The sequence below is a fragment of the Talpa occidentalis genome, unplaced genomic scaffold (genome assembly GCF_014898055.3).
Source record: "Talpa occidentalis isolate TD23 unplaced genomic scaffold, MPIMG_talOcc4v2.1 talOcc4.9, whole genome shotgun sequence".
In the NCBI taxonomy this organism is placed as follows: Eukaryota; Metazoa; Chordata; class Mammalia; order Eulipotyphla; family Talpidae; genus Talpa; species Talpa occidentalis.
The window spans coordinates 57,116,989-57,130,071 of NW_023605305.1; the positions used below are offsets into that span (position 1 = coordinate 57,116,989).

At 39.8% G+C, this 13,083-nt stretch overlaps 1 protein-coding gene and 1 pseudogene across 3 annotated transcripts in view; one reads left to right on the forward strand and one right to left on the reverse strand.

Moving 5' to 3' along the window:
• LEPR (leptin receptor) overlaps positions 1-12,078 on the reverse strand; it is a 68,748-nt gene extending 56,670 nt beyond the window's left edge. The window contains exons 1-2 of one of the 3 annotated variants that reach the window (XM_037501013.2): positions 11,935-12,075; positions 11,554-11,598 (exon numbers count right to left, since the gene is read on the reverse strand). The gene's annotated coding sequence lies outside the window, so the exon portion shown is untranslated. Of the gene's footprint in view, positions 1-11,553; positions 11,599-11,934 lie in introns of all 3 variants that reach the window. The other 2 variants (XM_037501014.1, XM_037501012.2) reach the window with 2 other exon arrangements.
• LOC119236789 (protein C1orf43-like) lies at positions 1,695-2,389 on the forward strand (annotated as a pseudogene).
• Positions 12,079-13,083: the final 1,005 nt, after the last annotated feature.

The window sequence follows — 13,083 nt, forward strand, 5'->3', positions numbered from 1 at the left end:
ACTAAGTCAATCTAGTCAATAGGCATCTTACCTACAAAGTAACCTAAAATCTATACAAAAGTCAACCCATTTAATTATTAATTGAATATTTTGTTAAATGTACTATACAGTGTGATAGCCAAAGAAAAGGGAGGTTCCAGTTTCCCTGTTCCACCTTATGAAGGGTAGAGCTGGGCGGGGAGGTAAAACTAGAAATGGAGGAAGCAGCAGAGAGAGATGGGGAAGAGACCTGGAGGGGGCACATGGAGCAGATAAACAAGAGAAGTAGAAGCCGTGCTTGCTTCTCTGCCTTCTACTTATACTAGGGACTTGGGCACATGGAAGGAGATGCTCGAAATAGACAGAAATGTGGGTGAGAGACCCATGGGGAAGCTGGCAATGGCAGCCTCTATCTTGACTTGTATTTTGATTTTGTTCTTTTCCTTCCAGACTTGCCTTGCTCCTTCTGCCCCTTTCCTATGGTTCCTCACCAGAAAGTGCCATAGACTTGTGGCAAGCTTTGGGGCCTCAGTGTGAAGACAAAGAGTGAGATATCGCAACCTCACGAAGCAATAGTTAGTCGAAAACTGTCCATAGTGAATGGAACAAGAAAGAAGACAAAATTAGTAGGCTAAATTCTCTTCTATCATGGTATCCACTTAAAGTTGATAAATGAAAGGAAAATAAAAGTTAGTAGCAGCATATTTTTAGCCTTACAGGGGTGGCCAAGGAAAGACATGAAAGCAGAAATACTTTAGGTTGTTGTTCCCAAGGTCAGAATTAGCATAGTGAAGGTCATGCGGGAGAAAAGCATTGTTTTTTACTACAGTAGGTATTTGTAATCATGGGTATAGATTATTTTCAAGCAAAATTATTATTTAGTCTTTTTTTTATTAAAAAAACTACTATGGGTTTTCAGAGAAAATGGTTACTAACAAAGTCCTAAGAGGCAACGAAATATTCACAGAAGTGAAATTTTAGTTGGACTTCAAGAAATACAAAGGAAGAGAATCGTGTTGTATTTCTTCTACTTGAACATCCACAATATTTTAATCCCTCTGACATCAGGACCTTTGTTAAAATCAATGTCATCTTACAATTACCAGTGGTCTAGTAGCAGCTGTGATCTAGTTGTCATTGATTGCATGCATATAAACTGTGGTCCTTTCCTAGTGACAGACTGGGCAATTTTAATCATTCAGTAGTTCATCCAACAAACTATTTAAAGACCATTCGATGGAAAATAGGAGCCCTGAGTTACCTGAAAGACTTATGGTGACTTCTTATGGTAAGATCAATAAAAAGTCAATAAAATGTAAAATGGACTAACTACTCTTTTATGAGGTGCTATGTGATAAATATTCTTGACAATCCAGAATATGCTATTGTTTGGGAAAGTACTGACATGAAGCAGCAATGAACTGAAGTAACACTACAAACTCAGATACTGGGCACTGGAGGCTTCAGGGTGCCGTAATGGTCCTGAGTCAAGCACTCGGCAGCCTTCCCCCACCCCGATGTATGCCTTTCAGGCCTGGTCAACATTGGTCTTTCCCCATAATGAAGTGGCTGGGAAAATTCAGAGAATCCAGGCACCCTTGCCTCCAGGAAATCTGGGCTGATAGGACAGGGCAGGAGGCAAACTGGAGGAGTCTGCATGGAGTGGGGAGGCTCTGATGTCTGACGGTAACTGACTGTTACAGTGAATGTTGTACTGATGATGGCTTACAGGAGGCATCTGTACTGCTATTTATTTTTGTGAAGAGGAAAATCATGGACTTTGCGATGGAGTCTCCAAAGGATCCTCATGTCTCTGTAGGACACAATGCCCCCCAAGGCTTGAAAGAGCAGACTGATACCTGACTCTGCAGGGTTTAAGATATCAAATATGAACTTCAGTTTCTTGCAAAGGATGAAGTAAGACTGCCACAGCTGGAGACCCAGGGAAATCAGAATTGCTATATACATCAATATAGGATTAAAGCTCTGGATACCATCCTGTTTCTGAAATCCCATTTCATATTGAAGACTGGCATCCCCATTCCCTTATGGGCAAGACTTTCCACTCCTACATGCTAGGTCTTCCAAACACTCCTTTCAATGGTTTGCCAATAGGTCCTGATTAAGGCCCTGCTGGAAGGCTAGGAGACAGCCACTATGGTACAGGTCTCTTTGGCCAGAGGCAGCACCTGTGCTATCAGGAGGCCCTGACTGAGGTGGCCACAGCAGTCAAAGCAAAAGTGGGAGCTCTCAGAGTCAACATCAGTCAGCAGCCAAAAATCCAACCCTGTCTCCTAAAGTCTCCCCAATAACCATTCAGGTGACATACTCCCCTCCATTCAGAACAATAAACATTCCTGAATTGAAGAGCTTTAAGGACAACTATGACACACTGGAGAGTACTCAGTGATGAAGCTGAAGGGCTCTTGCTGTTGATGGGGCCAGAAAACCTATGGTGTACTTGCCAGGAAAGCCCAGTTCATCTGCCCTTATCAAAACTATAAATAACCCCAAAGGTGACAGTTGGGAAAGGGGCTTGGTATCTCCACATCTACCTCTTTGGACTTACTTGAAAAGGAATTTGTGTTTGACACAGGAACTGGTGGTAAGGAACCCCTTATCCTGTATTGAAACATTAACACAACTCCCGTGACATGTGAGGATCTGTCCTGCCACTTCATGTTAGGAAAATATGGAAAAGGGAATGTTTTGACAGCTGGCATAATCCTATCGCCCCTCACTTACTGGAAACACAATGGAACAGTGTAAAGGTACGGTCAGACCAATGCACTGGATTGACTTTATAAATTATTTAATAAAATGAACAATTAAGAAATTCAAATATATATTAAAAATCAGACAATGAACATGAAATACTGAAACCAACTTCTTTGACTTACATTCTCCTTGAGCATGATTTCAACAGATTCTTTAATGAAATAATAAAAAATAGCTCTATCAGAAGGTTTAAATCAAACATTCTAAATAAGAAAGCATGGTAAAGTAGTTAAAAAGGCAGAGTTTTGCTTTCTTAGCAGTACAGAAATGGTGGTGAGTTTAATAACCATGATATCTTTACATAAAGAACTGCAACTACCTAGAAAGAGTGGTAATTAGAAAATATTTAAGCACTTTCTTCAAGTTTAGGGAAATCATAAGAGATTCCACAGAGGAATGAAGATTTAACTGCCTCTTGAAGAATGGGGAGAAATATGAAGCATATTACAAATATTATAGAGCAGATCCCCACAGGACCTATGGTAAGTAAAAACAAAGATCAGCCAAAGAGAACAGAAATGCCTGCGTGAGAACTGATTTGTAAGTTCAGAGTCAAAAGACCAAGGTCTTAGCCTTGCCAGATAAATGATTTTTATAGAAAGAACGTTTTCATATCCTGTTTGTTCTGTGCAAAAGCTTTTCTTTCCCAAATCCAATCTGTAAGTAGCAGTGTTGTAGTAAGACACCCACATTACTAGGGAACTACCACCTATCTCTGGATAGGTCTAATATGATAAGCATATCATAATTCTAAGAGATAACATTTCAGTAATACAATAGCAATAGTTATTATGCATATGCAAGTATGTTTACACACAAACACACACACACCAGCTATGTGTGTATGTGTGTTTATTGCATGTGTGAGTATAATTTAATTTTTCACTCCAAAGCACTAACCAGTCTGATTCAGAACTTTTGTTTGTGCATACAGAAATCTAATTGTTAGATTATCTCATGTTTATGGTTTCTTAATTTTCAAAGGTTTACACATCCAAATAACAGCTGCTAGTTAAAGTAAAATGAGAAAATATAATTCTGAGAAAAACAAAGTTGTTCTATGCCTTTGCAAAACAGATATTTGCTAACAGCTGTTATTAAACATGAGTTCACATTTTTAAAGCCTATTATAATGCCATTATAGAAGCTCCTGAGAATCTATTTGGCTCAACTCTTTAATTATTATCTAGCACAAACAGATAAAATTCTTATACATTCCCATAAACTTTGGGAGAAATCACTGGCCCAGGAGTACAGTTCCTCTTCCTCCCTTGCCCTTCCTCTCTCTCCCTGTTTTTCTCATTCACTAATATACACATATGTATAAACATTTATATGTTTCTATTGTTTCTGGATTCTCCCTGCACCAACTTACAAAGACTTCAAAATTAATACCACACTGCTCCTTAAGAGTGTCTCAGATAGGACATTTTTGTTTGCATGTCTTAGTACTCTGGTGTGATTCAATGAGATCCATAGGATACCACAAAACTATTTTTAATAGTTCTCAACTGCATGTCTTTCCTTCAAGCCCATCTACAGTTCACCAGCTCCTTTATACTCCCCCTCAACCAGTCTCATGTATGCCCACATAGCTTTTAACCTGGCTGAGTGGATCACCTAAAGATTTCAGAGGCCAGGCAAATATTCTTCCAACTAACTGAAAGTGAACTGTGTTCATTTGGGAGGAGGGGGACGGGGCAGCTTTATTTGGTATTATAAAACTGTGCACAAGGGGAAGAATCTTTTATGGAAGAATAAGTGACTTACTAGCTTTCATTCAGTGAGAATATCCACACAAATTTCACTGTCTACTTTAAAACATATAGAGTATTTACAATTCCAAAACATATTTTGAATTTCCAAATTCACAGAAATTAAACTTGACAGTGGTTATTACTACACAGCCAGCATTTCTATATTGGCGTTTCTTGAAAATAGTACAATGATGTTTAAGCTTGGCATGAAAGCAATGTTGACTCAAGGGCTACAAGAGTGGAAAATTTCAGTTTTCATATTAAAATCAAGGAGCAGTAGACAGATAACCATAAATCAGAACTATTGAAAAAGGTTGTCAAACATACAAATATGTATTTTAAAATAATACCTCCCAATAAAACCCTACAGAGGCAAAATATAATTTAAGTCACTCTGAGTTTATAAAAGCTTCAATTCAGCAGGAATACATAATAATTTAAGATGTAGGCATATATATATTAAACCTCAAAATAGCATACACATTACCTCTGAAATATAAAAAGTGAACATTCAGAGCATTACATGGAAAATGACTAAAAGTCACAAAGATGGTAGAAGATTTTAACATACTCTATCTAAAGAATGAATAAAACAAACACACACAAAACACATAAGAATATGTAAGATGGAACAACACTAACAAATGACATTCGAAAAACCTATGGGATACATTGACTACAGCTCCCCAGAACTATAAATTATACCTTATTTTCAAGTTCCAATGGGGTATTTACAAATACCGGCCACAGCAAACACATAGAAGAAGTTAAAAACAAATCCAAAGTACTAAAATCATATAGACTACATTCTCTGATCATTATGTTTTAAAGGCAGAAATAGATAGCATATATTAAACTATAACTACACAAATACCTTATGTTAGAATATTAAAAATATATATTTTTGAGTAAACTATGAAGCAAAATGATATAATGAAAATCAAAATATATTTTAAACTGATGAAATGGAAAAAGCATATCAAGATATTTCACACACATAAAGAAGTACTTAGAAGAAATTCAAATTCATGAATAGATAATACTTCAAAAAAGAATGGATGAAAATTAATAGATAATGTTTCAAAAAGAAAGACTAAAAAGTATTAATCATAGTGCCACCATAAGATTCGGCAATTCCCAGTTCTAGGTATATCTCCACTAGAGATGAAAACACACATTCACACAAAAAACTGTACACAAATATTAGTAGCAGCATTATTCATAGTAGCCAAAAAGCAGAAAATACCCAAAGGTCCAACAACTGAAGAAAATACAAACAAAAAGCAGTGTATCCATATAATAGACTCTTACTTGGTCACGGAAGGGAATTAAGTGTTGATCCATGGTAAAGCATGAATGAACCTTGAAAACACTATGGTAAGTCAAAGAATCTCATTAGTAAATGACCCATGATTTCATGTATATGAAATGTCCAGAATAGGCAAATCTATAAACATACAGAGTAGATAAGTGGTTTCCCGGGAAGGGAGTGATTGCTAATGATGATGGGGTTTCTCTTACAAGTGATAAAAACTGTCCTAAAGTAAGTAGTGATAGTTGCACAAATATGTTAAAATACTAAAAAACAGTGAATTACATACTGCAAAAGGATGAACTTTATGAGAATGCCCTATGTTCCAGATTTCACAGCTATGGAATGATGAGATTCTCTACATTTTTTTTTTAAGATTTATTTATTTACGCATACAAGAACTGGGGTACAGGGCAGAGGTGCAGGGGGTGAGAGAATTCAACAGAGACAGAGTGGGCAACAGAACAGGAGGATTGACTGAAATACACTGCTGAGGGGAGCAGCGGGTAAGTCAGGAGAGATCTGTTGCACCATATGGATAGCTCCCTGGCCGGGGATCGAACATGCGCAAGGGGTTAAGACACAACCTATCTTTTTTGATTGCTGAGCATTATTCCATTGTGTATATGTACCACATCTTCTTGATCCAGTCATCTATTTTTGGGCATTTGGGTTGTTTCCATAGCTTAGCTATTATAAATAGTGCTGCTATAAACATAGGCGTATAGGAGCTCTTTTGAATTAATGTTTTTGTGTCCTTTGGGTAAATACCTAGGAATGGAATTGCTGGATCATATGGAAGCTCCATCTTTAGCAGGTTGAGGAACCTCCACACAGCTTTCCAGCAAAATGGATAGAGCTGGAAGGGATCATACTCAGCAAAATAAGCCAGAAAGAAAAAGAAACACACCAGATGGTCTTACTCATAGCAGGAATTTAGAAAACCTAAATAAGTGGCTAGGGAAAAAGACTAATTAAAATAAAGTTAAAATCAAAATCAACAAATAACTATAAACCACAGACATACTACAGGGGGGAGGTGGGGAAGAGGGAGTTAGGATCAAATCAAGGTGGGTGGGAATTCTATGGGGACTATAACCAAGATAAAAATGTATACATTGTGCAAAAATGAAAAATGATGTAAAAATATATAAAATTAAAAAAAAAAAAGACAGCCTATGAAGCTACCCACAGTCATGAGATTCTCTGCATTTAGATCTCAAAGTTACTAAGACCAGTTTCCCTGAGAGTTGCCTTCAGTTTCCATAGGAAACTTAGTATGAATGAGAAATAAATCTTTATTGCATGAAGTCAATGTGATTTGGGAATTATTGTTACCATAGCCTAACCTAATCTATCTTTACAGATACCAGACACAATATGCCTAATAATCAATGCGAGCAATAATGAAATAACAACGCATGCCCACCAGATGGTGGGGGGTGGGACAATTAAGTGTTCTGATAATACTAAATTTTGGCAAAAATATAGAGTAATGAAAGCAGGAATGCAAATTGGTAGAACCACATTGATAAAGGGAGGTGTGATCAAATAAAGCTGATATCAGCAAGTCCTGTGACCTAGTAATTTGACTAGTAGTTTCACATTCTAGAGAAACTCCTGCATCTGTGCACCAAGACATTTGTAAATGAAGAATCATGAATGGTTTACTATGGTAGAAAAAGAAAAAAAAAGTGGGGGAAGGAAGAGGGAGGGAGAGCGGGAGGGAATGCAAGAAGGAGGGAGAGAAATTACCAGAATATAATCAGAATGAGTAAACAATAAAGGTTTTAAATTCATACAATGAAATATATCCTGCAGTGAAAATGAACAGTAGCCACTGTTATTAAATTAACCGAAAAATGACTGAGCATCTCTTCCATGCTAGCCCTATTTCAGATACTAGGAATATAATAGTGAGCAAAACAGAAATAATGCCTGCTCTTGTGGAGTTTACATTCTAATAGATATAAAATAAGACAGGGAAAGAAAAGATAAGTCATGCAGCATTTTCAAAGGTGATCCATAATATGGGGAAAAGCAAAGTAAAAGGAAAGGAGAAAGAATGTACTGTAAGGTAAGAAGATGTGCAACTTTAAATGTAAAAGGGTGGACCTTATTGAGAGAAAACATTTGGACAAAGACTTAAAGAAGCAACAGTTAACGGAGTAAGGCACATAGGTATGTGGGGGAAAGTATTTGATGCAGAAGAAGCTAATGTACAAGGAAGTCTCTGATATACTCAAGGAATTGCAAGGAGACCAGAGTGACTAGAACTGGGGTGTGAGATGTGGAAAAGGAGATCAGATAAGTAAAGGGGAGGGGGAAAAAGACCAGGTGGAGACTTGTAGATGATTCCAAGGACTTCAAATTTTACTCTGTATGAGCTGGAATGGCACTAGAGATTGTGGAGCAGAAACCTGACATGATCTGCCTTACGTAGTAAAAAGGGGAGTTCTGATTGCACTTTTGAGAACAGTGGAAGCAAAGGATAAAATCAAGGAGACCAGTTAGGAAGGTTTTGCAATAATCCATATAGAAAATGATAGCAGACCACGGAAATAAAGAGAAGTAATGATATTTTGGATTTATTTTGAAGGTAGAAAAAAGAAGATGGCCCAACATATTACATCTGAAATAGGAGGGTATGGAGAAATCAAGGACTCAGGTTTGGTTCGAGCAACTTGAAGGATGAAAAGATTTCAGATAGAGTAGGTTTGGGCCAGAGGAAGATTCCATTTGCAGCAAGTTAAAAATGGCTGTTAGACATTCAAACGGAAATGCTGAGTAGGCAGTCAGAAATTCAGGGGAAAAGGTCAAAGCTTGAGCCATAATTTTGGAATAATCAGTACACAAATATAAAGATTACATGAAATCATCAAGTAGTGTAAAGAACAAAGTTCTGAAAGACTAAACCTTATGAGTCTCTAAGGCTAAAACCCCTGAGAGGAGAGGAGATAACAGCAAAAGAGAAAAGAGCACCACGTACTCTGGATTTTCCTTTAGAAATTTTTTGCTTTAAAAGTGGAAGAGGGGGCCTCCCCGGTGGCGCAGGGGTTGAGCGCTGGGTTGCGAAGCTGCCCGCGGCCTCTGCGGCGCCGGTTTGATCCCCGGCTGCTCCCCAGCCACCAGAGGAGGGTCCCACATGGCGCGCAGACCTCTCCTGCCGCCCGCTGCTTCCCTCAGCAGTGTACTTAAGTCCTTCTGCCTGCTCTGCTCCCCGCTCTGGCTCTGGTGAATTCTCTCACCCTCCCGCGCTTCTGACTGTACCCAGTGCTGTATAAAATAAAATAAATAAATCCTTAAAAAAAATTTTAAATATAAAACTTAGCTTGTGGTCAGGAAGGAACAAGCAAAAGGTTCTAGGTGTTGGCATGTTCTCTTTCTGCATCATGAAAAGAGGGGTATTTGCCTGATAATGATGTGTTATAATGATTTGTGATATTACTTATTATATTTGTTTTTTGTACCTCTCCCAACAAAATACTATGATTCAAAGTGTAAAAACATTAAAAATTAATAAGACCAGGTGTGTGAAAAGACAACAGATAATATCACTTTGGAGTCACAAAAGTTCAAAAAAAAATCTAAGAAAGATTACCCCAAATTATAAGTAGACTATGAATTGAAACCCCAAATCTAATCAGTTGGTGACATTTGTGCCTTTCTGATTTAATTAAAAGCGGAATTTGTAAATCATATAAAATCTTAAGAATTAGAGCAGACTGTAAGCCCTTTTCTTCGTTTTTAACTCCACAGGACATACTTTTTTAGTGTACGTGTTTGGCTCTCAGTATGAAAAATGCAGTACAGTATCTGCCAAGACAATTGTGTTTTTTCCCAGGATATTTTAGAGTTCCATTTCCAAGACCGCCACTGAGATGCTACAGTTCACAAACACAAATCATTTGGTTATATAATACTGATCTAAGTGTGAAGACATGATTGTTTTTTTCTTGGTAAATTCATGGGAGAGTAAGGCCACACATTACAAAAGAGGAACGGAATTCCTGCCAACCGTGATGCCGCTCCCAGCCATGAATGAGTTGGCCATGGACAGTGAGCCGATCACTCCAACATTTTCAGTTTTCAACAAGCTCCTAGGAGCCAGGGTATCTGAGTTCAACTACGCTGTATTCATTCAATTACCAGTTTACTTAACTCTTTGAGCATTTGTTTCAAAGGAGATGATCATCTATCTACCTCACCAAAGATTATGAGGATGTCAACTGCCTTAATTATCAATGACACTTGCAAGCCAAAGGCAACAAGGCACTGAAAATAAGTCAAGATGTGTTCCTAAAAGAGTATTTCAAATCATTCCACTTTCCCAAACTGCATACAAATCACATGCTGGGTGGGAACACCTGGTTGTATTTTAGATCAAAACGACCTAAAAGGCAGAGAACTTCTAAAACTATCCTAACTGCTAGTAACACAAGTAACAACAAAAGTTAGTCTAAATTCTGTCTGCTTAAATAAGCCAAGAGTTGTTTGTTGTTTGATTTTTTTATCAACAGTAAACAAAAAGTTCACTGACACTTTATAGTACACTTCTTGTACAATTTTGTGTGCATGTGTCAATTCCTAATTTCTGGTTTATCTGTTTAATTAACCTCTGCTATTTTCTGGGATTCATTCCAAGACAACTAAAACGCATTTCTAAAACTGGCATCTCTGCTATTGAGCTTAATTTCAGAGAAGCTCTGAAGTGGTCTGAAACCATTTTTTTACTATTCTGCACACAACTTTATGCTAAAACGTAACAAATACTGCTCACAAGCAATAATTAACAGAAAAGGTACAATTTTTCTTTTCCTCCAAAACAACTTTTAGTTCCTCCAAATAGACAATAGGGAGTAAGTACTATGCTAAAGTCACATTTTTTTGTTGCAGTGTTGCCAAATGCTGGCTTAAAGTGGCACATAATTCTTCAATGTAGAATGAGAAATGATCAAATATTTACAGATTAGCATTATATTTCTGAATTCTTTTGTAAATATTTTTTGTAAATATTTTTCTCTTTAATATTTGGTTGGAAAACCTTAGAAGTATAAGTATAAATACGTGTAAAACAAAATGACAGGATTCATATAGATTTTTTTAAAATCATGGTGTTACAAACCTAGTAATGTTTGTAACATGTTAAAGAGTTACATATTTTTAATTTGGGGAACATCTTAGATCTTATTTACAGGCCCTCGCAATCTAAAAGCAGCCCATTAATCTGACAGATGACGATACTGAGTCCAAGAGAGACCAAGTCAACGGCAAAATAGATAATAAATGATAAATCATACCAAACTCTAAGTATTCTGCCTCCAAGCCCAGAGCTCTGAAACATGATTTGTTTCAAAATACTTTAATACTTATGGAAGTGAATCTTAACAGAGGACAATCCCACAATTTAAGGATCCCCCTGAGGCTTACTGAGGCTTACTAGAGCCAGTCTCTTTTGTTTGCGAACACAAATCCTAGAAATAGCAGCTCAATAAACAAAGTTTCTCAGACAATCTCATCATACCTGGGGTTTCCAAAGGGATTCCTTGGTTGGGTCTTTCTTACCTCTATAAATCTCCTTCAAAGAATGCTTTGGTTGGGCTGGGGTTTTGCTGTTTTATTTTGTTAATTTGCTTGGGGAAAGGGTGTAGGGCGGAAAACAGCAGCTCAAGTCCCAACCACCCCCCAAGGCAGCAACGGCTCCCTCCTCCCGGCCCCAGGGCTTACTGATTGACGCTGCGGTCCCTTCAGTTTCCAAAGTGGCAAGGAGACCTGAAAAAGAAGTTGGCTGTCCTTTCAGCGGCGCCTGGCAGGTGTGCACCCAGGCTCTGCGGGCTGCCCACAGCGATGCGCCCGGGTCCTCCGGGCCCAGGGAGCCTCCCGAGCCTCAGTCCGCGGGGACCCCCAGAGCCCTACCCCTCCCGCCGCGCCTCCCGCGCCCGCTGGAGCTACCCGCTCCCGGTCCGCGCCGCTCCAGCCCCGGACTGCCAGTCCCCAAGTGGCCCGCGAGCTCCGCGCCACGACGCGCGCCCCAGAACCCGGCTCTACGAGTTCCCGAGAGCGGGAAGAGATGTAACACGGGGTGAAGGAGAGAAGAGCGGGTCCCACCTCGAAGCCCGAGTCCAATCCCGGCGGAAAGCTGCGATGACGGCGGCACCGGGGCCCGCGCACCTGCGTGGCAAGCGCTGAGCGGGTTGTGGGCGCCTCGCAGGGCGACTCCAAACTCCTCGCGGAACGCGGGGCTGCTCTCCGGATGGAGGAGGGCGGAGGGCGGAGGGCGGAGGGCCGGAGGGGAGGGAGGGGGGTGATGAGGAGGAGGGAAGAGCCGGGTGGGCGGCCACCCGCGCGCACAGCCGACGCCCGCGGCCACTGCTAGGGAGGAGGGAGCGAACCCCAAGCGGGGAGGGCAGCGGCGCAGGTGACGCGGGAGGTGGCGGGCCAGCCTCTGTGCGTGGTCGCGGGCCTGGAGGAGAAGCGGGAACTTGAGGAGGAGGCCCCCGGACCCCGGGAGGCCACACCAACCCGCTGAAATGCGGCGCCGCCACTTCGTGTAGCAGTTCAGCTAGAGCAGTTCAGCCCCTGAGCTAGGCGTTGAGGAGCGTCCTGTGTTCCCACCTTAGCTGGATCAAAATGTAGCAAAATACGACAATAAAGAGGACAGCAATTGGGAGAAGTAGGACAGGAAAGCGAAATGGGACGGGAAAACGACAAAGGAAAACACCCAGCAGTCAAACTGAAGTGGTGAGGTTGTCAGTTTCCTGTCACCAAGGATGTTTCAGCCAAGCATGTTGGTCTTACTGATCGAGAAGACTGAAGAGGGTATTCTTGGGGCTTGGACTAAATAACCTCTTACTTCTCTTTTAATCTTGAAATTCAATGACAGTTGACGTAGCAGGTAAAAAAAAAATAATATCTGAACAATCTGATTCCAGCCTCAAAGTAAAGAGACATTTTCTTGTTCTCCACTCAAAATATGCACTCGCTGAATTTATTAATATATTCTTATTGAGGACCTACTGTGTTCCAGATAATATACTAGGGTCTCGTTCCCTACGTTGTAGTTGTAATGGCGGGACAGAAGGAGAGAAGGGGGCGAGACAAACAAGTAAGTATTTATATAGGTCCTCTGTCCATTTTTTGACTGGATTATTTTCTTTGTTGTTGTTGAGTCTCATCAGCTCTTTGCAGATTTTTGTGATCAGTCCTTTATCATTAGTGTTGTGTGCAAAAATTTTCTCCCAGTTGGTGGGGTTTCTC